This window comes from Serinus canaria, chromosome 2 (genome assembly GCF_022539315.1).
Source record: "Serinus canaria isolate serCan28SL12 chromosome 2, serCan2020, whole genome shotgun sequence".
In the NCBI taxonomy this organism is placed as follows: Eukaryota; Metazoa; Chordata; class Aves; order Passeriformes; family Fringillidae; genus Serinus; species Serinus canaria.
In genome coordinates, this window is record NC_066315.1 from 120,610,027 (window position 1) to 120,637,200 (window position 27,174).

The 27,174-nt window shown below is 38.4% G+C and overlaps 1 protein-coding gene across 1 annotated transcript in view; it reads right to left on the reverse strand.

Moving 5' to 3' along the window:
- Positions 1 to 27,174, reverse strand: part of RPL7 (ribosomal protein L7) — an 886,137-nt gene that overhangs the window by 704,170 nt on the left and 154,793 nt on the right. The gene's annotated exons all lie outside the window — the stretch shown is intronic.

A 27,174-nucleotide genomic window follows, 5' to 3' on the forward strand; every position in this document is an offset into this window, starting at 1 on the left:
TATCCTCAGAAAATCACAGAGGAATGATAGTCAATTGGCCAAGTTTTTTTTTTTTTCTGTGGAGTGAACCGTGCTACAGTCAGAAAGAGTAGTTCTTTGTTCCTGAATGATTATTCTTCCTCCCAAGGTTGTACCAAAGCTGTAAAAGCTACATTTCAAAGCAAACCCCAAAATTTTTAAGTAAGAAGGAACCTATGTCACAAGGGCGAACAGAGGGAGGAAGAAAAGGCATTTTTAAAATGCTTAGACTTAGCTTTACAAAACTATTCAAAGTCAGCTTATAAATCCTTGGTTCCCTTTGGTTCATCCATCACAAGCTGGACACAAAACCCCTACTTTTCTTAAAATTCAGCATGACACTAAGTTATTTATGTATCATTTAGACATTCAGCCAGAAGGACAAAATCTTACAGAATATAGGAAAGGATAGAAGATTCTTTCAGAATGCCACCATGCATTCCCTAGTATACTATTTTTCTGTGTAATGACATTTTATAATTTTTATCACACCTGTTTCTGATGTAGAAGTTTAAAGAAATTTGGAGTTGTTAATATTACGACCAATTGAATAAATACAGCACAAGCTGTTGGCAGTCTCTGGGCAATTGTAATGGGATTATGTCAAATGTCAGTATCTGAGCAACAATATTCAGTGTTGTTGCTAGTCTCTCCCTCATCTGAGCCCAGTATTGTTTGGACTGTGACAAAAAGAACATGATTTTGCCTAATTTCTTATTTCTCAACAGACTTGTTTCTTTTTCTCTCTTTCTATCTTCTTTCTCATTATCTATGAATTGGTCTGCAGTTTTTGGAAAGACAATGCTAAGACACATCAATCCCCTAGAGTATTTTTCATTTTCTCTGTTTTGTCCTTTTATCTGGATCTGAGAATAAGGCGGAACTGATAATTGAAGTTTTCTACTTAGTGCTAAGTCTCAGTCTTCCAACTTTCTAGTCATGGTTTCCATCTGGCTTTCACACCTTGATTTTTCTTCAAAAGGAACCAAAACATGGAGAAGCCGATGTGTATGTTTCACCAGTATGGAAAGTAGATGAGGATGGAGTGTGGAAGTTTGAAAGCAGTTATGGAATCCACAGTTCAGATGTAATGAGGTGCTTAAGCTGTGATTACAGCAGGCAAAATTACATCAGTCTTGCCAGGAGGCATCAAGTCCACATTTCTTTGTGGTGCCATGATTTGGTGTGCCTCTATGTCATTGCACAATGGGTGTGGCCAGGCTGAGAACCTCTCATGTAACTAGGAAACTGTGTTTTCCTTATTCTTTTGAGAAAGTGTCTACCATACCAACAGAGTATGTGTCCACAGGGTAATAACCAGATATATCTGTATATCTACAGATAGTCAATGTGTCCTCATAGCCATTTACAACCTAGGAGAGAGGCAGACAACTTCCTTTTCATGCAATCATGCAGTGCCTGAGAGCCCAGTTAAAACAAGTTTTGCCTTAATCTCTAATTCTCCAAATCCCCAGTGACTTTGACATCAGAGATGTTAATTTATTCTAAGTTTGTGCTTTTTTTCCTGATTGCTTTTTTAGTTTTGGGGGTTTTTTTGTATTTAGTAACAATAACCTGAAATTTGTTTATTCATCCAGATGAGTTTTTCCTGTGTCTTTAACATATTGCCTTGTGTTTCACTGGGGGACCATTGTAGTAGTTGCATTCCTTACACATATGACAGGCCTTTACAGAAACATCATGAAAACATGTAATGGAAAACAACATAAAGAGTTCTTAACAGATAATAGCAAATGAGAGTGTGTTTTCTCAGCTTGGCAGTCCTTATGGCTTTTTTTGTTTTCTGTGGGATTTCATCCTGAGCTCTAACTCCATCATTTTGAATCCTCTTTTCATCTGAGTCAGGACAGGTTTATTTGATTTTGTCTGTGAAATCTAGCGCTGGACTTGCTCCACTGCACTTTTTTGTCAAAAAAGTTTGAAAATATGTCCGTAAGCCCAAAACTCTCTGAGGTTTTGGCCAATTTGCAGTCCATACATCTACAGCTACAACCTTGGAGACTGCATTTTACAGCATTTTGTAGACATTGGCAATGCTGAGGTGATGGTATTTTCAGCCAACCAAGACCTTGAATAATGACTTGAGATTTTTTTCACCCAGGTAACATCTGAAGTCTCCTCTTTAAGTGAATGTATTGAAATTCACTTTCATTAGCAGCCGTGGCAGCTGAGTCTGTACTTGATCATGCTGTTGTACTAGAGCATAGAACAGAACACAGAGAGGCATGTGCTAATATACATGTAGAGAGTGAATAAATAATTGGCATTATTTAAGTAACATTCCATGTTATGTAAAATTTTAATATCTCTACATCTGTTTAGGCACTGTAGGATCCTTTAACCTGGGTTTTATTTTGTCCCCATTTTTTTCTGCATCATTCATCAGAGTCTATGTATTGCCTCCTTGTTTACAGGATCAGATGTGTTGATAAATTTTTCATACTTACTGCGATCTACCTGCTGATCTTGCCATGTAAACTTCTCCCCATATTTGCAATTTTCATTACACAGAAGTGGTTTTTACTTGTTTAGTTTTACCTAAAATCTTCAGCTTTTCCCCTAGCTGCATGATCTTGTCATTCTCATCTCATTATCCTCCCAGTAGAAAGTGTACTGTTTAGTGTTCTGTATACCACCAACATTTTCTATTTTCCAATGAAAAACATATGTGCCAAACATAACTGCAATGGCAGTCTGCAAAAAAACAATATCTTCGTATGGGTGTGTTGAATGTGCACAGACATGTGGGGTTTTTTCCTATGGGCAGTGCCAGAATCCTGCTGATATATCAGACATGGAAAAATGTTTGTCATTAGCCATCTCCTGAAGGATTTTTCCCCTCACAGGTAGTGGAAAATATTCCTCTTCTACATATCTGTTTGATTATTTTGGGTTTGTCCAAAACAAAGTAAGCACACTGGTTTTAAGTGAGTGTATCTGCTTTATCCATTATTCTAACCCCAATGTAGTCACCTGGAGCTATATACCAAAATCTAATGCCTGGGTGTGGAAACCCAGGGCACTAGGAATATTTCTCTCTCTGCTCTGGGGTGCCCTGGCCCCCAGGGGAGCACTGACTTTGACCCTCATTCATGGAGAAAGTTTCCTAGACTTCAAGATAGACTAGAATCCACAAAAGTGTGGAATAGATTATAGAGAGTAGTGTAGGTGTATCACTTGGTGAGCAATTTAGGTTTTGGGATTTTTAGTATGTTGTGGATGGAAGCAAGATGGAGGGCACAGGGTGTCATCCTGGGTTTCTTCTTCATACTTCTTCTTTCTTCTTCTTCATGGGTTTGGGTAGCACTCTGTAATTGGGCAGAAAAGTCCACATTGCAGCTCTGTGGGATCAGTTATTGGGTTAAAAGGGAAAATAATCCAGGTGTCAGTTCTTAATTGGATAGTTTAGTCTTTAAAGACCTTGTAACAAGAGATAGTGAGCCATTTTGAGCCTTCTAATGAAAAGCTGCTCAACTCATGGTTGTGAGACTGTTTTACTGATAAGAAATAATAAACACCTGAGTCCCAACATGAGCTACTGTCCCAAGGGCCTTCAATGCAGACCCAGAGAAACTGATACCTGGGAACAGTATAGATCAGTGAGCTGAGGGCAAGGAATGCTCCAAGGGGGGCTCAGGAATGGAAGATGTATTTGGCAGCCCTACAATACTTTTATTTCCTTGCTAAACAAGTCTACATGGGCCCCAGAGCTGGACTTCATGATGACATTGTGACTTTTCCATCTCCAGAGTCTGTTTCACTGCCTTCCATAAGCCGTATCATGAAGCCATCACACTGAAGTAGCCTTGTTTGTATGACAAAGCTCCAACTAAAGATCTAAATGTAATTCCTATGGCAACTCAGGAGTCATAGGTGGGAAGCATCAGTTTTATTGCTGGAACAGCCTTTCTGCAGAATGCACAGCAGAGAAAGATCCTCCCCTCCTGAAAGTGTCAAATTCCTTACCTGTTTAAGTTCTTCTCTTTCTAAGTCATGAACTTTCTTCATAAGACCAATGGGGTGACATACTTCTAATGAAAAATAAAAACACCCTTTATTGAAGTTTATTGAAGCTTTTTGAAGTTTCTATAATTGCCATAATTCAGTCACCCAGGCATGTAATTCCTCTACTATTTTGTGGGAATAAACTCAACCTGAATATTCAACTATCTTCTAATACTTGTAGGTCTTCTGAAAAAAATGTGAGTAATGTTTCAGGAAAAAAGGAATCTAAATCTTTAAAATTTACTTCTATTTCTATTCATTTATTATCTTTCCATGACAAGAAAATGTTCTAACTATGGTCTGCAATCATTGATATATGCATAAGTTTTCAACTTAGTTGGCTCTTTTCAGCTTTTTATTCCTCCATAAAAGGTATTTTAATTTTTTTTTTTATCTTTATGCTTTTATCTTCATTTTTATCTTTATCTCTTCCTCAGGTGTTTTCCAGAGGTTTATGGTGGCCCATACATCTTTTGAGCCAGATAATTCCCCACTCTCATGACTGGGTTATCAATTCGCCCTCAAACAGCATCTCTCTTTTGTGTCATCTTTACAGCTTGTTACTCATGTTCTGTGCATGCTGATTTTATTGAACCTTGCTGGTTTTATTGCATAGCTTTCTCCCTGCTTCTTGCAGGAGACCATATTTTTTAAATTTTTTTTGTCTTTTTCCTCTCCTAAGCTCGTGTCCCAGTATCCATGGATGCTAGTAGCTTTTTCACAGAGGTCCATGTAGTGATACCCTCTAAGGCACTCTCCTCTGAAATAATGCCATTTAGGTGCATGTATACAGATATAGAGCTGTGGACTCAAACATCAATCTTTTGAAGTCAAGAGTCACAGGATAGGCAAGGTGGACACACTGGGTCACCTGTGTCATCGCAATCATCCTAGAGCACATGGCACAGGACTGTGTCCAGATGGTTCTTGAATATCTCTGGTGAGGGAGACTCCACAACCATCCAGGAAAGCAGAGCTCCATTTTGCATAACAGTGACTTGTGAAGACAAACACCATCACTCCCAACACCTGCCCTTCCTCCTACTTCTCGCAGTTATAAATGCTCAGCATGACTCCAAACAGTGTAGAATATCCCTTTGGTCAGTTGTGGTCAGCTGTCCCAGCTGTGTTCCCTTGTGCACCCCCAGTTGCTTGCTGGGGTGAGAAGCAGAGAAGGCCTTGATGCTGATCAATAATAAAACCAGCCATATATTATCAGCACAAATCCAAAATATAGCCCCATACCAGCTACTATGAAGAAACTAACTCCACCCCAGCCGAAACTGGCATAAAACCATTTTAGGAATTATTGCTTTTCCTCAGCAAGTGAAGGAACTTTAGCAACACCTACAAACTTTATCCTCTTCTCCAAAAGGTGCATGAGCATATAACAGAGAGGGCCAGGGTTAGAAAAAGGAGAAAATCCATCCGAAGGAGTAAAATTGCACCTGAAAGAAGCTATGCAAATGAAAAAGATAATTTAAACTCAGACACTTTGACAATTTCTACTTTAGCACATGCAGGTTTTGTGCATTGAAGATGTCATAATGTGGAACACACTTTAAGTGTAAATACTTTTATTTCTGACAGCTGCATTTACAGAAGAAACAGAACCAATAAAAGTCGTTAAACTGAAAAGTGTAGCCCCACATTTCTCTTCACAGAGAAAAGCAAGGCACAATTCTTCCCAAGAATATTCTTATCTTATTTGCTGTGCCTCTGTTTGTGTAAAAGTAGGATGCAACATGGAGATTGTTTACCCAAAGTGATGGTGTTTTGTTTCCTTGGCCTATCAGGGCCAAGTGTGTGTGTGTGTGTGTTGGGACTGCTGGCTGAGAGTCATGAGATGCTGTGCAGTTGTGTGCAGTTGTGTGCAGAGTTGAGTGCTTGGCAGATTCAGTTTAGATGTAATGTAACAGAGTGTAATACAATATAGAATAATATAGTATAAAAAAGTAATTAATTTGCCTTCTGATAAGATGGAGTCAGATGCATCATTCTCTCCCCTTTGTTGGGGCTGCCTGTGAATTCTATAGAATAGGATGATATAAGTAAAATATCTGATTTGGGTAAAAACTTAACTTCGTCTTTACAGCCCCTTATTTTCTTTAGCTAAACCATGCTGTTTATTTACTGTAAGCCCAGTGACATTAGACATTAGTTTCTACTCTAAGTTCCTACAATTGCATTTGTTAAACAAATTTTCTCCAATTACATTTAAACTATGACTTTAAAATACTTTTTTCTACTTTCATAGTGGTATATCCTTTTCAATGTTAAGACAGTCTTTGGAGGCTGCCAATCAGAAAATAGTGGTTCTTAAAACTCTAGTACATTTTTTTTTCTCTATTTCCATATAAATTATGTTCTTCCAAGACAGTATGTGTTAAATTAGTTGTAACTAGCAGTTCAGAGTGCTGCTTATATATGTGTGTGTGTGTATATATATATATATATATATATATATATATAATTCAAAATTTCTCACCATTATATTAATAAAAATCTCATACTTGCTCACTAAGAATGTGAGGTACTCAAACAATGGTCCATGTATCACATGGTACAACAGCTGGATAAAAAAGGCAAAATTCCAGAAAGTAACTTGTTAATTTGAAGAGTTACTTAGACAGAATATAAGTATCTATATCTAAGAAAGTGGGTGATAACTCTGCCTTTCTACTGTGACAATAGTGACAGTGTCTTTATATAGGTGAGATTGCATAGAAGCAGAGCATGTTCACCTTTTTCAATGGTAAAAGGAAAACTGAATTTCGACATCCCAAGTATTGAGGGCTAGAGCCTTCTTCCTAGAAGAAGAAGAAGAAAAAGAGGGCTCAGAAGATGTACAGAGCATGGAGTTTGTTCCTTTTGCTGTCTAGGGAGAAGAGAAGAGGCTGAAGTTCTGGCAGAAAGTGCTCCTTATGTAAATGCTTAGGTTTTTTACATACTGTTATTTTTTAGATAACCCTTACAAGCAGTAAGAGCCTCAGAGTTACTTTCATCCTTGTCCAGAGGGGATTCAAGCCCTATATCACACTTTCTGTAGACTCCCAAATAAAGCTTTCTGTAAGTGCAGAAGAGCATTGTCAAAAATCATTGGCAAAGATCTACAACTGCACAGCCAGGTGTAGAAGAGTCATGTAAGAGGCCCAAGGGAAAACAAAAGTGGTGGTTTGGATACCTAACTGGAAGAGTCACAAAACTCAGCCCCTGCTCTCAGAACTCTGTCTGCTGTGAACAGTGATTTGGCATGCAAAATGCCTAACACTATGCAATGCAAAATGTCTAACATTATGCATTTTTTTTAAAGATAGAATGTAAAATGCACCATTTCAAGGAACACAGACTAGAATCCACCACCTGCTATGGAATAGTGTACATCTTTCCTGGTGGTAGGGGTATCACTTCATGTCTAAACCTTACATAGGCTGAGCAAGTTCCCAGAATTGCTAGGTAGAAGCCAGCTCTGAAGTGTGTGTTATTCATGCAGAAAAAATTCAAAAAAGGAAGTATTGAAACATCATGACTGCACTCTCTGGGATGTTTTTTAAATTCAAAGGGAAGGAGAGCCTCATCTGATAAGCATGGATCTTACCTTACAGAAAGGGTGGGGTAAGATCCATGGGATGTGAGGGGTGTGAGCTCTCTAGTGCTCAGGTCACAGAAGGCCAGATTTTGCTACTTTTATTCCAGCTGTGTAGTTGAAAAAGTTACTGACTTTATCTAGTGGGATTAATGGCAAAGTGAGGTAATGCAATGGTAAAGTCATGGTAGAAAAACAAAGGCTATGCTATTTATTTGTGCATGTAAAAGTATATTTGGATCTGCATATATTCCTAACCTTTCACATTCCTCATCCATGAAAAGTTTGGCAAACCTTAACAGTACTACAAAGAGTGTATATTAATCCATAGAATTTAGTTCATAACGTTTTTTCCCTGCATGTTAGCCAAGCTTCACCATGTGTGTGCATAAGAAACCTTTGACAAAAGCCAGCTGAGGGCTGAAATGCTGGGAATTTGCCCTCTTCACCCTTATGAATAAATCTTTCTCTAAAAGCAAGGAAAAAATCCTCTTGGCTTGGAATATCTCAGCATGCTGACTGTGCACAAACCAAGGCTGGAATAATTGTGCATTACTGTGATTTGTTTTTGTATTGCCTCCTTGTCATGTTTTAAAAAAAGAAAGTATTATAATTTTGTATTGCTGTTCACCAGGTGCTTGCCAGATAGCTAAGGAGGGCCAGCTGTTAGATTTCAGGAGATGCCAGTAGAAGAACTGATAAACTTTTTGAAACCAATGCATTCAGAAACCTGCAACATTCCAGCTAGTACAGTATTTTCTTGCCCTGAGAAGGAGTGCTAGCAAAGTGCTGAATTCAGATTTAGCTGTCTTTTTAGAAAGGAGAAGGAAGGAAAAGAAAGGCAGCAAAATGTGTGCTGTGTGATGAGCTAATTCTTCATGGACCACCAGTGAGTGTTCTGCAAGCTTTGGGAACCATGTCTGTAAATGATGCCAAATGAAAGCATGGTCTGATAAACCCAAAGAAAATAGTTCTGTCTGTCTCTACCTACCCATAAGCTGTATGGTGAAAGCACTGAGGCTTGTTCCACTCCTACCCTTGACACCTAGGTTTATCCAAGCTGCAAGAACATGTAGAGAGTTTAAATTGAAAAGAACGTGCCATCAGAAAATCTAAGTGCAAGTGCTATTAGTTTGTTACTATTGCAACAGGATGATTTTGGTTTTCCTGCAGTTAAAACACAAATTTTTCTTTATTTGCCATTTAATTTATAGCACCAGCTGAGTTTTCTTTTGTTTGTGCAGATGCTTTAATAACCAGAGGTGTTCTTTCTTGTTCTATCCCATCCTTAAGTGGCTTTCAATTAAGCTCAGCTCCATGTATCTGATCTGGCACTACCCCAGCTAGCAAAGTTTGCCAGTGACTCCAGTAGAACTTGGTTCAGCTCTGCCCAGCAGTGTGTGTGGTGGGACCAGCACTGCAGATTTTTCCCTTTCCTGTCATGTCATGTCATGCCACCATGGCTGTGGTCTTTGAAAGCTGATAAGAAGATAGAACATGCATGGAGAAGGCCAAAATTTCACTAACAAAACACTAATGATATCTTAGGGTATCCAGAGCAAGGCTTCCATCTTGCTACTGTGCAGTCACAAAGTGCTTTTTCACAGTCTCTAACACTCTGACTCTTCTTCTCTGCTCTTATTCCATTGCTTTGTGCTTATAATAAGTAAATACTTAACTCATAGTCACTCCTTTTTGTCCTTCCTTTATCAGAAGGGGTGGGGGAAGGGGAGGGGATGATTTGGAGTTTAATTTCCTGCTGGTATTAAAACCAGCACATCTGACATTGTGAAGAAGATGAAAAAATTGCTAGTTTATCTTCAGCAGCAAAACTAACCACTGGCCACCAGAATTCAAAGTTTTTGAAAATTATATTGTACAAAAAGTCAGGGAGTCTATACCCTGAGGAAACTGTTATGTTTAGGGGTAATGAAAAAAGAAGCAGTTGCTCTCTACTAAACTGTGTGAGACAAAGACTTATTAGAAGAGATGGCATCCAAACCAAATTCTCTGTCTTGTGCTCTTGGTCTTCCTTCTAGTCATAACCATGAGATGGTAATTTTTTTTGTCTTAAAAAATCAATTTTGCATCAGTGATTTCACTTTGAATTAGGAGGTAAGCTGACTGTAGGTACAATGGATGACATCGTGGCAGTATTAGCAGCTGAAATAGTTTGCAAAGAAAAAAAAAACCTTGATGAAATACAGTTGGGTAAATAATTTATATAGATAAAGAGGTAAGAGATGACAGTTCTCAGCATCTGTCTGGTCTCATTCTTGACATGGCCCACTGAAAATTAAACAGACAAAGCTCTACCAAACAGCCTGCAGATCAGATTTTTTCGTAACTGGTTTCCTGCTCCTTCATCAAGATGAAAATGTCTTTTTGAGTTGAGCATATTTTGAGAAGAGAAACTAGCTCACTTTGTATTGTTCATACTTTTGTACCAGTTCTGAGATTGCACATGGGCATGCTCAGATATGTTTCAAAAACTCGCCTGCCACTTCCTTCGGCAAGTAGCTTCTCTTTATATTTCAGAAGCTTAAGATCTGCATACATCTGAACTGTGCTCCTGGACTCCATATATTCTAAAAAAGGGAAAGTAAGATTCTATTGATTTTTTTTCTGTGATTTCTCTCACCTAGTCCCTGAACCAGAAGGTGATTTTAAAGGCAAAATAAAATATATTCATATGAATGGATATAGGGATTAGAATTTGAGGAAGAAATAAAAAAATATGGTTTGGGAGCTGTTTGAAATAGATGAAATTGCTGATAGACTTTGCATAAAAATGAATGGGGTAGATCAATACAAGTAAAGAGAAGTAAGAAGTAGGGATATGACTGCAGGATCTGATCAGAAAAGCAGGATGAGAATGAAGCAGGCATATAGCAGAAAGCCAAGAGAAGGCAGAAATCAGAGAAAGTGCGAGAAGGAGGAATTGCAGAAAGAGTAAGAGGCAGAATAAACACAAAGATGATAGAAACATGCACATTAGATTTAACTGGAGTGACAGTTAAAAGAAATCTCTAGCTTATATTATCTGCTGGCAAAGATAAACCATTTTTGGTAAAATCATTTTTAATCCCTGTAACTTGTAATTCTATGGCCCAGTTTTGCATACCAAAATAAACTTTCTCCCACATTCTATATCACTCTGTCATTATGACTGTTATTTCAACTTTTCCTTTTGAAAAACATTCAGCCCTCTAATAGCCAGTCAGGGAGAGAAAATTTATTTTATCCTTAAAAAAAAAGAAAAAAGATAATAGAAGCCAAACTGTACTGAAGAAAAGTGCAGCAGAGTAGTTCCAACACACAACACTTTTTCCAAATGCAGTGAAGGTACAAGACAAGTTGGTTGCATGAAGCACATGACTGCTACAGAACAAAAGAAAATACATGTTAGGCTGGTCCTCCCTTCACTGGGAGAAGAGTTCTAACTTCTACTCTTTATACCTCTTCTAAGAGTGGGAAAACATCTAAGGGTAAAAATGAAGACAAAGCAAGACTGTAATGTATACCCACCTCCCCACAAGGGCAAAGGACATGGCATGACTTCTGTTTCCTTCTACATGCATGATGGACAACATGTATTGCTGCTTATTTTATCTTTAAGAAATCTCATGGGTTTTTTTTCAGGCAGTTGGCTTGCTTCCTTCCCCTAAAACCAGCTACTGTTAAAGGGAATGTAGGGGAATTTTGGCATTCTCATTTCACATTTTTCTCCTCCTACACCACTTTTGTAGCATTAAGCATTTCTCTGTTCCTTTCAGCATAAAGGTCCGTGGTTTCCTCACCTGTAGGAGAAGAAAATGAGCAGATCTAGATATTTTTGCTGCCTCTCTGATTGCTGATATTTTTGCTCCAGAACTCAGTGTCAGCACATATTTCTGGGGCCTGTGGATATTCAGCCTCGTGCACCCATTTTTTCTGCTGTAGGAAGCAGTTGTCCTTCATTCTCACAGATGAAACATTACCTCAGGTACTGGTGTGTCCTGCCCCTGGTCCTGAGTGTGTCCTGCCTCACAGACATGGAGAATGCCTCTCTGTCCTTACTCATTATTGAAAAATTGAATAACTTAAAATAACAAAACCCAATATTTTTTTTTCCTAATCTAGGATATCTTGCTCATCCCAGTACTTTTCATTATTATCTTCCTGCATTTTATATTTCTCACCTCTTTATCAGAATGGGAGTGCACTTTGTCAATGCCCTTGGTGGGACAAAGAGACTTTCTGGCCAACCTTCAAAAACTGATGATGATAAATACAAGCAAGTTCCAACTTTTATGCAACATTTTATATGAATTACAGCAATTTTCAGTCAAAGTAGTTTTATTGAGGACATGATAGAGTCATTCTCTCAAGCAGTATTTCAATGAATCAATGACTCAATGAATCCTTATTTTAGAAAACAAAACATAGGTCAAACTTGAACATTCAGATGTTTAGCCTACTAAAGATTTTCAGGGAAGGAGGAAAATTCATAATCCTACAGTTTTGCCATGTGATGTTCCTGTGCTTTGCTTGAAGCAGAGGGGAGAAGCTGACAGCTTTGTCATCAACAGTACAGTGATATCCAGACATGGTCTGCTACATATAACCTTCCCTCCACTGTCTGCAGTCATCTGTAGAAAAGGGAAACTAATAAGATCTATATAAGATCTATATAAAATCTATAAGATTTTATATAAAATCTATAAGATTTTATATAGACAGAAGGAGTTATATCTATGGCAGCGAGAGCTAGTCCCTGTGAACCCCTGTAATTTGAATTCAGTCAATTAATTAAAAGAGACAGATTCAAGATTTTGGGGGAAGTATAGGAATGAGAAGGAGAGAGCCATAATATTGGAGAAGTGGACATGGAAAAGTTGTCATTAAAATCTGTGTGGCATACATTTATATATTTTTTAATATCCATATGCTACTTTCAAACAAAAGAGCCATTTATTAGACAGCTTAAATTTAAAAGGTTTTTCAGTCTATTTTTGTGTATTCTGGCCAGTTTCTCATGCTGTATTACTAACATGAGTCCATCTGTGAAAGCCTTAATGCTGCATCTTTAGTAAAAAGTGTTTATAACATTCATATGAGTTGAAAATGTGAAGAAAATAATCCCAAAGTTTCTAAACTAAGGTTTCGCCACATAATGAGCCTTCTTGTTCTCAGCTTAATGAGGGCTATCTTGAAAATCATGTGGAAATCAGTATGACTAAACAAAGATAATTTCACCACCCACCCTTCTTCCTTAAAACAAAGTGTTCTAGACAACTATGTGTAAATAGAGAACTACAGCTGTCATTACATCAAGTCAGACAATATATGAATTATCTTTTCAGAAGCTCTCTTAGACAAGTTTATGTTATATGTTTCTTTATTGCTGCATAATTGTGCGATATTTATTTTGGATTAACAAAAGGTTGAGATTATGCAATGTATTTTACATTGTGCTACTCCTGCAGTGTTAATGATTGAGTATCTTCCAGCTATGTCATTGCAGTTTTGCAATTTTCAAATTTCACTAGTTTAAATTTCCTCTCATTATTTATTAACATATCTTGTAATCAAGTATTTCAAAATCCTATTCAACGTCAGACTGTAAAACCCCTAATACTTATTCTGTAAGAACAATACCATTTTTCGTGAAATAAACCCAAAATTTCTCTTAACATGGTGGAAGAGTAAAGAGTTATGAGAGCAGTTTAGCAGTCTGGTTAGAAATTCCCTGTCAACACCTTACAGGAACAATTTGTCCGCCAGCCCTCTTTGAAAGCCCAGATGATTCTTCTAAAAGATCCTGTCAAACAGCAATCCTCTGAAATCAAAAATCACAGACTGAGTCAGTTTAAAAGGGACCACAGTGCGGCCTCTGGTCTAACCTCACTGCTCAAGCAAGATCATCCCAGAGCACATGGCACGGGAATGCTATCCAGATGGTTCCTGAATATCTCCAGTGAGGGTCACTCTCCCAATTTCCCTGGGCAATCTGTTCTAGTGCTCAGTCACCTGCACAGTAAAGAAGTTCTTCTTCACATTCAGGTGGAACTTCCTGTACATTAATTTCTGCCCATTGCCTCTTCCCCTACTGTTTGTCACCACTGAGCAGAGCCTGGCTCCAACCTCTTGGCACCATCCCTTCAGATACTCATAGACATTAATGGGGTCTTCTCTCTGTTGTCTCTTCCCAAGGCTGAACAGGCCCAACCCTTGCAGCTTTTTCATGTAAGAGAGATGGTCCAGTCCCCCAGTCATCTTTGTTGCTCTTAGCTGAACCCGCTCCAGAAGTTTGATGTCTCTCTTGTCCTGAGGAGCCCAGAACTGGACACAACACTGCAGAAGTGGTCACAGTAGGACTAAGTAGAGGGGCAGGATCACCTCCTTTGACCTGCTGGCACTGCTCTTCCTAATGCTCCCCAGGATTCCATTGTCCTTCTTGGCCCCAAGGACACACTGATAGCTCACAGACCGATTATTGTCCACAAGGACTCTCATCTCTGCAGAGCTGCTTTCCAGCAGACCAGCCCCCAGCCTGTACTGGCCTGTGGGGTTATTCCTCACCAGGGGCAGGACCCTGAATTTGTCTCTGTTGAATTTCTGACAGTATTTCTCTGCTCATCTGTCCAATCTCTCGAGGTTCTTCTACCCTGCAAAAGAGAAAACAGCCACACTGTGTTTGCATGTGGGAACTCTTGCTTTCCCTGTTTGCCCTGCAGCTGTAACACTGCTAGCTGGCAAGTGTTCACCTGCCAGGGGCCATGTGTGAGTGAAAAGACAAAGCTGTGCTATTCTCAAAGAGGACAGTGTGGCCTTCTTGAAGCAGCAGGACCCTGGCTCCAACTCCCTTCTGCAGCATGGAAGCACATTGAGGTTTGCAGTGAGGAGTAGGAGGAGTGTAACAGAGTGCAATGGTTGCTGCTGCCCACTGCCACGTGTGCCACCATGGAGTGGAGTTTTCTGGTTGTTTCTCTTCTCTCTTCTCACATAATTTGGGAATTGCTGCTGGAATGCCTCACATCCTTGGACACTTGACCAAGTGCTCCCATTTCCTGAGGACCCACTGGAATAGTTGCGCTGTATTGAGCATGGGCACTGCAGTGTTTTTAACATTCTTCCTGAAGAATTTACGGCCTTGCTTTCTGTCACTTGAGGAGGTGCATTGGGACTGTGAAACAGCTTGTGCTGTGTGGGGAACTGAAATGTCCATTGAGAAAAGAATCATAGAATCACTAAGGTTGGAAAAGACCTCTAAGATCATCAAATCCACCAGTTGCCCCCAAACCACCGTGTTACTGCTAAACTATGTCCCCCAGAAAAGCTAGTGTAAGAGGTAAGAAGCCCATCCTAGAACATTAAGGGAGAAGAGCTTACTCAGGGTCCAAATTCCTTAAGAAAGCAGAGTAAATGAAATTCTTACTGATCACATTACATCTGACTAATTACAGGACCTTTATGAAAAAATGACATCAAGGACATTTCTTTCTTTGACATCAGTGTTTTATGCTAAAATTTACCCCGAAAGTTTCCTCTCATGGTCGATTGTTACACGAGGGGCTTGTTGAAGCCACAGGGGACAGAATTAAGAAATCATTGTAAGAGCATCATAGACATTTTAGCATCTGCTCAGCTATGTGAAGAGGTCATTGCATCTGAGCATGTGTAGATTTGCAGAGAAAATATGCTGCACCATAGCAGTTGCATTAGGAGTCTGAAACTGCTTGTTTTCAGTGTAGCTTGTAAAGCGCTCCATTTTTTGAGGCTCAAGCTGCAGGCAAAGAAAGCTTGGACCTGAGGCACTCTGAAGGAATAGTTTGAAAACCATGAGTAAGTTCAAAGCAAGTCTCCTACTGAGAAACACAAAGAGATGTTTATTTTCAACAGAAAATAACAGCGGGTTTCAAAACAATCTTGTATTTCCAACCGAGTTATTTGTAGGAAAAAAAGTATGAAAATATTGGAATGAAGTGCCATCACAAGAATGTAGGGTGAAGTTAACAACTGCAAGGTTGTCATTATGAAAAATTCCAGGGTTCTATCTCTCTTGCCAAAACATACATAGATATATGTAATGCTGTTAACGAGACACATACATCTATCACCAGACAGTATAATTATGCCTGAGAATTATCATAAAAGCTAAATAGGTGTTAATTAAACACTTCCTTTTTTTTTTTTTGTACTGACCCCTCCCCTTGTATCCAAGATTGTTAGCTCCTTGGCAATTGCCTTGTGCTCTCACCACAAGACTGGAGGGAACTCCAGGCAGTCAAGATATGGAAAAGGCCCAGAAGTTCCACCTTGTAACTTCATTTATAGTGCTGAATAGGAGACAGCTTCTTTTAATATTGCTCCAGCACCTCTGTTGGAGAGCATGACATTAATCTGTAGCGGCTTCATTCCCTACAGATGAGGCAGAAAGACATCATAAACATGATGCTCATTAAAGGGGAAAAAAACTTCCATCAACTGGAAAAACTCTAAACCTCTTTTTAGGGACAGGAAACCATCAGTGGTATCAAACCTTTCATGGCATTGAACTACTGTGTCTCATTGTAAAGGCACTATTGAAGAGTTTTATAGTCACGTTTTTGCGGCTTAACAGGTAGAAAAGCAGAATTTAGCACAATTAATCATCTTTTAAGAATAGACAGTGACCATTCTTGAGGGAGAAAGACTTTTGATGTGAGATTTATGTTATTCATTTCTTTCAGAAGGTACTGAATGTATTTGATAGCAAATTCCTGGAACTTCTCAGGTATCATTCACAATTTCCGAAGGAATGTTTTTGTTTTTATTTCCTCTGCTAACCCAGAAGCAAAATATGGTCCAAACTATTTCAGTAGAAAAACTTATGTTTCTATGTAAATTGTAAATGTAATTACATTTACATTCTATGTAAATGTAATTCTGCCTTTGCTCCTTCTTTGTCCAATGTTTTAGAGAACTATTTTGTTACAGTATACACACATTAAGTATATTACACTATGTATATAAAATATTATTCCATATTTTTCAGTGACTGATGTAGAGACTTTTGTTCAAAAACAAAATCCAAAATAAATTAATACATTGACTATTTTTATTATTTTTATATCAGCAAAAATAGCCTTTTTTAACTCCATTAGCCAGAAAAAAATTATTGTTACTGGAATAAATAACTTGACTCTAAATATAAACTGTAGACAAAGTTATAAATCCTCAAGACTTTTCTGGTTGATATTTAATCCGCGTGGATCATGTGAACAGATCAGTCCTTCCCAAAACAGCAGATGAGGGTATGGCTTTAGTAGAGATCTATGTCACTTCTCAGTATCCTTGTTTTGTGCATGACGGTTGGATTCAAAGTCTCATCCCTGCCCGAATGGTGATTAAAGCCTCAGCTCCAGGATGCTGTGGTAATGCAAGAGTTTAGTGCGAGGCTCTGCCACAGTGAAACACAGATAACCCTGAAATACACCACAGCCTGGCTGTTTATAGAGTGGGAAGAAACTTCTGATGAAGAAAGGATGAAAAATGCTAAAATCACCCAGGGCTTTAATGACTGGCCTGTTGAATAAAACAGGAGTTACTCTTTCAGCTAGCTTGGGAATGTGTGGGAAGGGGGGAATGGGCAAGTGCTGATAAGTATGATCATCTACCAAATCAAAGTGTGTTTTGGGAGAATGCGTGGAGGAATGCGTATTTTATGAGTCCTGAAGGAGTTGAGCTATGAGAGAGGAGCTCTGACAGCTACTAATGTCATATTTCAGGCAGATATGTACATACCCAGTAAAAGGGTATCAGTTCCATAGCAACATTAGCAGTGGAAGTACAGGCTCCAAATGAGACATGTTTTGGTAGCCCTAGGTTTGTGATTGCCAGAATTGACTTGAAATTAAGTTTTTCTTGAACTTAGTTGCTTAAGTAGCCATTTAATGTCTAATGGTCAGATAACAGTTTAGCAGGCAGTCAAAAGACTGGGATGCATGGAAAAAAATTAGAATTGTTTTTTATTTTTTTAACAGTAGTTCTTCTTCTGAAAAACAACAGGATTAATAGAGTTCCAAATTTATAACCATTGAAGATACAGGTATTACTTATTGATTTTATATGTTTTTCACTGATATTACTTGAAAGCTTTCTGAAAAAAATGTATCTAAGAAACACAGATGCCTCTTAAAAACACTCAGCACAGAGCTAATTTAACAAGATGGACAAACTCATGCCTGATCTTTTGGGATTAAACTTTCAATGTAAATATCAAGGGAGAATGTGAGTACACTTTTTAGTTTTTCTAGATTTCCAGTCAGTCACATATCTGCAATATCATGGCATAATTTGCTTTTAGTCTCTCTGAGTTTCCACCAAATATGATTTGTTTTTCACCTTCCTTCTCACTTCATATTTAATGCTGATGTTGAATATTTGTAAATATTGTCTTTGGGTAACTTTATTGTAATAGCTCCACAAGTGAGTTGAGAAGAATGACAAAGGCTCTTGTTGAAGGTTACCCAGATGAAGTATTTTGCTTTCTTCAGTTTTAATATGCTCTTATGGAAACCTGCCAGGGGAGGAGTTCTTTGCTAGAGCTGATAATGTTGTATGATAATGAAAATTATACCCTTTCTCCCTCTTTAGTTTTCTTTTTTAATTCTTCTTCCATCACATAAAAGCCATGGATTTAACAGACTTGCTACTTTGTTTTTGAATTTTAAATTTTCTACAGTACACCCATTACTTTCCTGTTTATTTGGCTCTATCACAGCACTCCACCTCTAGTTACAGAGACAGAAAACACTGAACCATTATGAATTAGGCAGGGCTGAGAAGAGACTCCAGAGGAGCCATTAGCCAAGAAGAATGCTCATCTATTTCAAAAGAGACCAAGCATATCCCAAGGCTGCTGTCAAATATAGATCTGTGTGAGGAGCTTTTATTTTGCCTAACCTTCTGGTACCTGCTAATGATGTGATCACTGGAGTACACATGTGCTGCAGTGAAAACACGATGCCTCTCCTCGTCTGTTTGCTCGTCGGACCTCTATTAGCTGATCTAGTAGAGCTGCTGTTTTAGCTCACTGGGTGGAGGTCTGTGGTTTTGGAAGCCACATTTAAATCCCAGTGTTGTGTTTGTGGCTGGCTGATGATCCCGGGGTCAGTTTGTCTGTGGTCACAGATCATTACACCCCATAGACAGCAACTCTCGTACCACATTGCCAAAAATTATACCCTCTGAACGCAGTCATGTCTTCTGAACCTTCTGAATATTTTAAATGATTAATTTTTTGAAGATTGTGTATATTAATTGCCTTGGAAAAATTGGATTTATGAATTTTAAATTTTGTCACATTTAAGAATTTTTCTATATATAATAATTTTTTTGTTTTTTAATGAATACAAGAGAAATTATTTTACATTAGCATATCTCAAATAAAGTAATTTGAGAGCATCTATTATGGAAAAAGAACACAGTCCTTCCACTAACTTCAGTAGGTGTTGGATCAGTCCCTGAGTACAAGAATATGTAAAATTCATATCAGGCACAGAAATTACAAACAGGCCAAAGTTTGCTCTTTTTCTTTATATCATATATTGGAAAAATCAAATGAGTTCTTAAATGTACATTATCAAATTCTCTACATAAATGATTCCTATATCTTTACCTAAAAGAGACATTGAATCAATTGGAATCAAAATCATTTTGCTTTTGGAGCAAAGCAAAAGAGCACACACAACAGTGCTGCAGTTGGCAAATATGAACTGGATGAACTTTGCAGGCTTGAAGATGAAGCTTTAACCTGAAGTTAAAGCATCTGTGACTCACAGATCTGAATAAATATTTGTTTGTTGGAGTCCATTTCTGCTTTGCTAGTAGAGGCAGAGGCTTTCTTATGTGTCTCTGGATGTCCTGCAACTTTCTGTAATTGCTGGCTGCACATGTACAAATGTTGGTTAAAAATGGCCTGGCATATGTGAGAACACTAGCCAGCTTTTTTCATGGATGAGGAAAGAGGACAGAATATGAGGACCTTTTTTCCTTAGAGATTCTTCTAAAAATACTTTTCAATATGCAATTCAAACCATTGGATGAAAATATATGTGTTAGGGCACTTAAACAGAGTTTGATTTTGCAAATTTGTTGGCTATCTGAGCTCCTGAAAAAGTAGAAAAAATGTAATGCACACCTATAAACAGGCTGATTTATTTCCCAATCTATCAGGATTCTTAAGAGCACCTTCTTTTAAACATATGTGCTGGGAGACATAACAACAACAGCACTCAAAACTAATTTTATAATTCAATGTCATTCCCTCCAGCTATGATCTTTCAAGGTGCAACGTATGCACATATGTTGCACACAGTATGGATCCATCAATAAAGTAACCACAGTAAAGCAACCAAGCGGGAAAACAAAAAAACCAGGTACTTCAGTGTCAACGTATTCTGGACTGTGTGCTTGAAAATTATTATACACAATAAGAACACACGTCTCAATCCCAAAAAGACAAATCTGAACAGTTTTAATGAGTTCACTGCTAAGTGGCTTCCACACATAAGATTTTTTCCAAACTTCACTGCTTTCTAGTGAACAACACAATAGGCCTCTAACATTGTCCTAAATGGAAGAAACTCGATTTTGCAGAAATTTTGTTCATTTTAAGGTTAAGATGTTGTATTAGGGAATTGTGTTTGTAGCTCCTCTGTTTACAAGCTGGACTTCTAGGCCAGAGCCATCATTTTAGCAGCACTGACTCCCATACTGAAAGGAACCTTATCAGGATTTGCATACTTCAATATTTGAATGCAGGTAAATATTCCAGTTGTTTTTTTGCTGCCTATTGTGCTGATCACTTCCTGACTGACCCAATGTACATGATTCAAGGAGTAAGGCAAGGGAGTAAGGAAGGAAGTGAATCTCTCTTCACTGCTAGGAGTCCCTGTGTCTCTCCATCTGGGTGTGTCTAAATCCACTCTTATTTCTAAACGTGCTTAAGTGCTACCCCCCCATTTCTTAGTGTTTAGATTAGTATTGTTCAGGCACCTGCCTGTCCTGAGCACTTACAGGTGCTCCACTTCATCATGCAGCAGTTCAGGAAGCTGTAGTTTGAAAAAGGAGGCAAATAATTATACCATCACTCACAGAGTGTCCCCACATCTGGGTGTGCCAGAGCTGCTGGACTCAATTGCCCTGCTTGGAGCATGTTCAGTGTTGGAGCATGTTCAATTCTTTTGGAGAACTGACAGATCACAGGCATCCTTATACAGATGTTACAGAGTGAGGCAGAAAAGGGAGGATTTATGGATCTTATGCTGTCTAAAAGATAAGGAAGTGGCCTGCGAGTTTATTTTAACATCAAATGATGAAAAAAATTAACCACTATAATTATGATTTAAAACCTCCATGCAGTACAGGGCACCCTGTTCTGTAACACATGGGCCCCAACCACAAAGCTCTTAATCAGAGCAACCCAAAACTCTGATTTTACAGATATAGCCATTGTTTTGCTTAATTTGGAGAAAGGCAAATTATCACTATCATCAGGAGCTTTTTCCCAAACAAATCTGAAAATGCTTCACTATGTTTGCAGGTAGTTTGTGTGACATTAAACCATGTAGTTTCCACAGATTTCTGTATGTGGGCTAAATAAGGCAGAACTAATGCTTCGCTTGTGGTGCTTTCGAGTTTTCCTCTCTCCCTGTTGTCTTCCTCCTCGTGCTTTCTCAATATGTTAAAAAACGCTGCACTTATCAAACTTCAGTCTTTGTTTCCCAGCATTCAGTCCCACCAGCCCCTTCTCCAACCCATTTTCTGCTTATTTATTTTACCCGTTCAACCATCTTAATCCATTGCAACCTCCCATCTCTTTGTTCTCTCTGGCCTTCAGGATTATAAGGATCACAGAACCATTTAGGTTGGACAAGATCCTTAAGATCATTCAGTGCAACTGTCAGCCTCACACTGCCAAGTGTACCACGAAACCATGCCCCTAATGTCAGTAAGTACTGTCTAAAAAACAATAATGACTGCATTGTCAGGTGTTGTGGGTTCATGCTGGCCTGATGCCAGGCACCCACCAAAGCTGCTCACTCACTCCCCTCTGATATGTAATATAACAAAGGGTCCATGGGCTGAGATAAAGACTGGGAGAGATCACTCATCAAATACTATCATGGGCAAAATAGGCCTAACTTACAGATATTAAACTAATTTATTACTAATAAAATTAGAGCAAGATAAAGAGAATTAAGTTAAGCCCTTAAAAAACATCTTCCCCCCACCCTTCCCTCCTGTCAGAGCTACCTCTTACCCCAGCAGCATGAGGACACAGGGCATGGGAGTCACGGTCACTTCATCACGCGTGACTTCTCCTACTGCTCGGGGAGAGGAGTCCTTTCCCTGCTCCACTGTGGGGTCCCTCCTATGGGAGACAGCTCTCCATGAACTTCCCCAATGTGAGTCCATCTCATGAGCAACAGCTCCCTGTGACCTGCTGCAATGTGACTCCATCCCACGGGCAGCAGCCCATGCCCAAACTGCTGCAGCATGGGTGACTCTTCCATGCAGTGCAGTCCTTCAAGGCCAGGCTGCTCCAGTATAGGAGCAGGGCCCCTCCCTCCACAGGTCTCCCATGGGCTCACAGTCTCCTCTCAGGCACCCACCTGCTCCAGTGTGGGGCTCCTCCACAGGCTGCAGGCAGATCTCTGCATCCCCATGGATCTCCATGGGCTACAGAGGCAGAGCTGCTTCTCCATGGCCATCACCATGGGCTGCAGAGGAATCCCAGCTCTGGTGCCTGGAGCACCCCCTGCCCCTCCTTCTGCACTGACCTTGGTGCCTGCAGTGTTCTCACTCCACTCTTCTCTGGCTGCAATTAAAACTGTGCGCCACCTTTTTGTTTTTATTTTTATTGCCTTGGCCAGCAGAGTGGAGAGAGCTTCTTCCATATCCAGAGACTGGATCTGCTGGACATGGAAGAAGCTTCTAGCAGCTTCCCACAGAAGCCACCCTGGCAGCCCCCCCACTACAAAAATCCAGGCCATGCAAAACCAATACATCAGGCAACTCAGAGATAAACAGAAAAGACAAAATAGTAATAAAAAATATATAGTGACTCATTTTGGGCTATAGTATATTGGGTAAGCAGACTGAAAACAAAACACCCCTTACAGATTGAGCTTCTCTTTTATTTCGATGCAATCCCAGTGCAAATTTTTTGGAAAACAGCAGCATTATATCTGCTCTTAGTTTGCTCTTTGCCTTTTGTGAGAGGGTTTTTTCAGTGGCTTTTGAACATTTATACCTGGTGAGGCAGGTACCAGACTCAAATAGAATTGCTATATTGCACAAACATTTCAGCAATAATATACAAACATATATCCATTTTCAATCTTAAAATTTCAAACCTTTCAACAATTAACCTTGTGGTACAAAGACAATTTTTCACTGAAAATGTTTTGCTTTTGCAGAACAATTCCTCTTTAAGAGCAGAGGACAGAAATTCCAGAACTGGAGGGGAGGGAAAAAGGAAGAGTTTCACAGAAAATGAGCTATTTACCACTGAGCTCTGTATCATGGGCAGGTGACTCATTTTTGTATCCCTAATCTAGCCCATTAGTCTAGAACACAGCCCTTGTTCAGAAAATGGTCTCTACTGCTGAAATTAGTACAGATTAATGTTGTATTTCATACTGTTTTCCCACTTTCTTCTCCATTTGCCTTATTGCCATGTCATTGAAAGCCCATGGGATTGAAAAAGCAAATCCAGCTGCTCTGTAGAAAATACAGGACAATCCCTTTAGTTCCACCTAAGGGAAGGAAGTGGACATTTCTAAGAGAGTTATATTCTGTGTTTAAGTGAGCAGATATACTCTGCAGATATGACTAAAGTGGTAAGCAAGGACCAAGTAATAAAAAGAGAAGGTGCCCAGGTATATTCAAAAGTTGCAGATCATGAGCAGCTTTGGATAAAAGGAGGGAAGGAGGTTTATAGTCTGCTCTCTTTTCTCTGGACTGATCTGTTTACTGCCAATCTTTTGTCGAAATAGTGCAGGATTTTTGTTCCAACTCACCAAACTCAGATTTGTTTATAGCAAGGAGTCTCATTATTTTAACATTCTAATTAATGTCCTCATGGAAGGTGCTTATTATTATTGGCTCTACCCTGTCTGTAATTCTGACAAATTAACAGATTGAGGGAGACTGTGTTGATGTTGCCTATAGCTGTTTGTGGCTTTCCCATTTGAAAGAGTATATTAAAGTTGGATCCAGATTACAAATGTTTAATCTGGCAAAGATATTTGGTGGCCTCTAAAACAAATATTGTGTCATTAATATAGCAGTATCCGTAAATGGGACTGGCGACATATAATGGTGCGTCTGTGGATATTTTCAAACTCTGTTTAGGATCCTTAACTAACCCCTCTCTCTGTAGGTAGTTCCACCTCCTCAATACCTAAATGCAACAAAATAAGTTAAGACTGTATTTTTAGTATAAACTCTAAATTCTCAGGAGTTTGTGGTTTTTAAGTGAGACCCTTAGTATTATCTGGACTTAGACTTCTTTTGTGGTTCAATAGAAAATACACAGTATTCAGTTTTTCACATTTGGTACATTTTTACAATGGCATTAAAAATAGTGAAACCTTTCAAGTTTATTCAAGTTGACATGATGAACCACAATTACATTGTTTAGCACAGTTTATTGTATAAATACAAGCTTACATTTTTTGAGTGAATTTTGATCCAATGCCAAAACAGTTCTTTGAAGTAGTCAGGCTGATTTTTGACATGTTATTTAAAGATGTATCATATCCATCCAAACCACTGAGCTGTTATAATGCTGTTACAGGAAAGAGGTGTGAGCCAAAATGATAGAAATATTGAAGTAAGGAAAATATTACTGCATAGTAACTGATTGTAAAAAAAACCAAACCAAAACAAAATCCAAAAAACCCAAGAAAATAACATGGTCAATTTTATTAATTTTCTACTACCAAAGCAGAAAATTTGAATCGCTTTTGCAAACTGCACCCTTTATGGACTGTGTGGAATAGCTGCTTCACTGCAGGGAGCACAAAATGGCAGGCCTGTATTTTGGGCTTTTACTGCTAGAAAGGCAGCAGTGAAACCTACCAGTAGTGGCAAACCCCCCATGTCTTTGCTTAGAGTTTGCTTTGAAGCATTTCATGTTACAGAACAGATGTTAAGTTTAGTCTTTATGGGAACAACAGATGTCAACTTGTGAAATTAGTTAGGTAGAAATCTCTTTCAAAGAATTGAACCATCTGACAGGTAAAACCATTGTTTAGGAACCTTCCATTGGTATTTTCCATACTATCATCCCTTTGCTTCTTTCTCTGTTTCATACTGGCCTTCTCTAGATCTCTTTTGTGCATGCACATCTTCTTTTAAAGTTGGCCAATCACCCGAAAAAAGTGAGGACAAAATTTTGAAACCTTAGAGAAGCTCCATACTCTTGCAAGAAACTATAAAGATCTCTTTTTTTTAGTAAATGGAATTATAAATGCAAGCTCTTTATTAAGGAAGCATTTGTTCCATGGAAGTGGGGGGGAAGATATGTCTTGTGAAATATAGATCACGTTTATACAGTGGATGTGTAATTTTTATGGCTATCAGATATCATGTGCATTCTTTTGTAAATAATTCACACCTTCCTTCCTTTCAGCTAGTTTTTAAATAACAAATATTGCTTTGCAGGTGCTTTTCTTTGAAGATCTTGCCAGTCTGAAACCCCAGTCATAAAATAGGGCATCACCATTTTTTGCACATTGATCTGAAGTGCAAATAAATTATCAGTTTTAGCTTGAAGCCTCATGGTAAAAAGACAGCAAGGCCCTTAGGAGCAATCAGTCAACAGTGAGTGACATTTTTGTCCTAAGGTTTTCTGAAAAAATCCTACTGATATGGAATGAAACTTGGAATATTGCATACAGGGGAAAGCATCTTTCCTCCTCTAAATTCCAAACACAACTAATTCTCTTGATTGCTGCAAAACCTTCTGGTTTTATGTAGTTGGTACAAAAACCTTAAGTAATTCAGTAAAACATTCTATATTTCTCAGAAGTGTGAACACAGAAAGATCTTCTTTATATACTTAGGTTCAATTGGCCACTATCCTGGAGACATGGAAGAGATTATGCCATTTTAATCAAGAGATAAGCAATGGAATTTATCATCACCTTATCAACAATGATTGACATCGAATTTAAAAAAGCGGCACAAGAGTTTTGTAAAGGTTACAAAAGTGTTTTAAGAGTTAAGAAAGGAGAAACAGAAGCAGAAACAGTCACAAAAAAATCAGAAAGCAAAGTCTGGATTATGATGTATATGAAAAATTCAGATTTCTATGAAACATCAGGTCAGAATTTAAAGAAAATTTAAATTTCTGCCTGCTCTTCAATGGCAGCATTATGCCGTAATGCACTAGCTCGTTATTTTCACTGCAGAAGACATTCAAAAATAATATCATAATCAAAGCTGGTGGCTTTTTCAGTCCTCCACTGCCATCTATTGGGCATAAAGTGCATTTAGTGTTCTTAAAGAAAGTTAATGAGCAAAGAAACTTCAAATTAGCGATTCTATATCAATGTCATCCACGAAACAGATTAACTGTCCACAAAGTGGGACCACGGACCCCCCCATCCCTCCAAATTGTGATGATATTGTAGGAAATGCAGGGGGAAAGCTTACATCTGAAATTGTTGTGTAAGTAAGTCAAGAAAAAGGTCAGCTGAAGGAGCCCCAGGAGAGTAGGAAAGTGGGGCATCCTTGAATAGTCTCTCTTCCTGTAAAGACAAGCAATAAGGAGCTTTCCCATTTATAAGGAGATCAAAGCAAGAAAATACAGTAAAAACAATGGGGTTTATTTAAATGCTCATTTATTTATGTTTTTATTGCATTGATTAGTGTAAAAGTTTTCCAAAAACCAAACTCAAACGTTCTGGTTTTCACAGACTTCCCTTAGAGCAGACACAGTAAATCTCATTTCTGTTTTCTTTCTGAAGAGTAGAATTATGAAAATATTTACAGATGTATTTATATTTGCCCCTCCATTAGGTTAGGTATCCTTGAGTCTTGAAGTAGTCATAGTCATCCTTCTCTCAATATAACAGTAATAAATTTCTAAGTTCCTTTTATTTTTTTCTAGCTTGCAATTCTAATTTTGTGAGTATTCTACCTAAATCACTTTTTATCTGGACAAACTAGATTTAGATATTCTTCACCAATAAATGTTAATTGGTAACAATACTGGCATCTGGTACAGGACTCTCAAACTCATGGAGATTGAGTGCCTCCTAAATTTTGCTCAGCAAAGAGTTATATTTAATTTTAGCATTCACCCCAACTCCAATACATTCATTAAAGAGGTTACCTGCTATAAAGTTATTTCCTGACTAATGACACCTCTATAAATATTATAGAAGAATACACCCACCCACATCTTCACCTCTCAAAAGTAAAACACTATAAGCATGAAAATATTCTTTTTTCGCTGTTGTTAAAACATTTCTTTGCAAGTAAATAGTAATTAAATCTGCCCT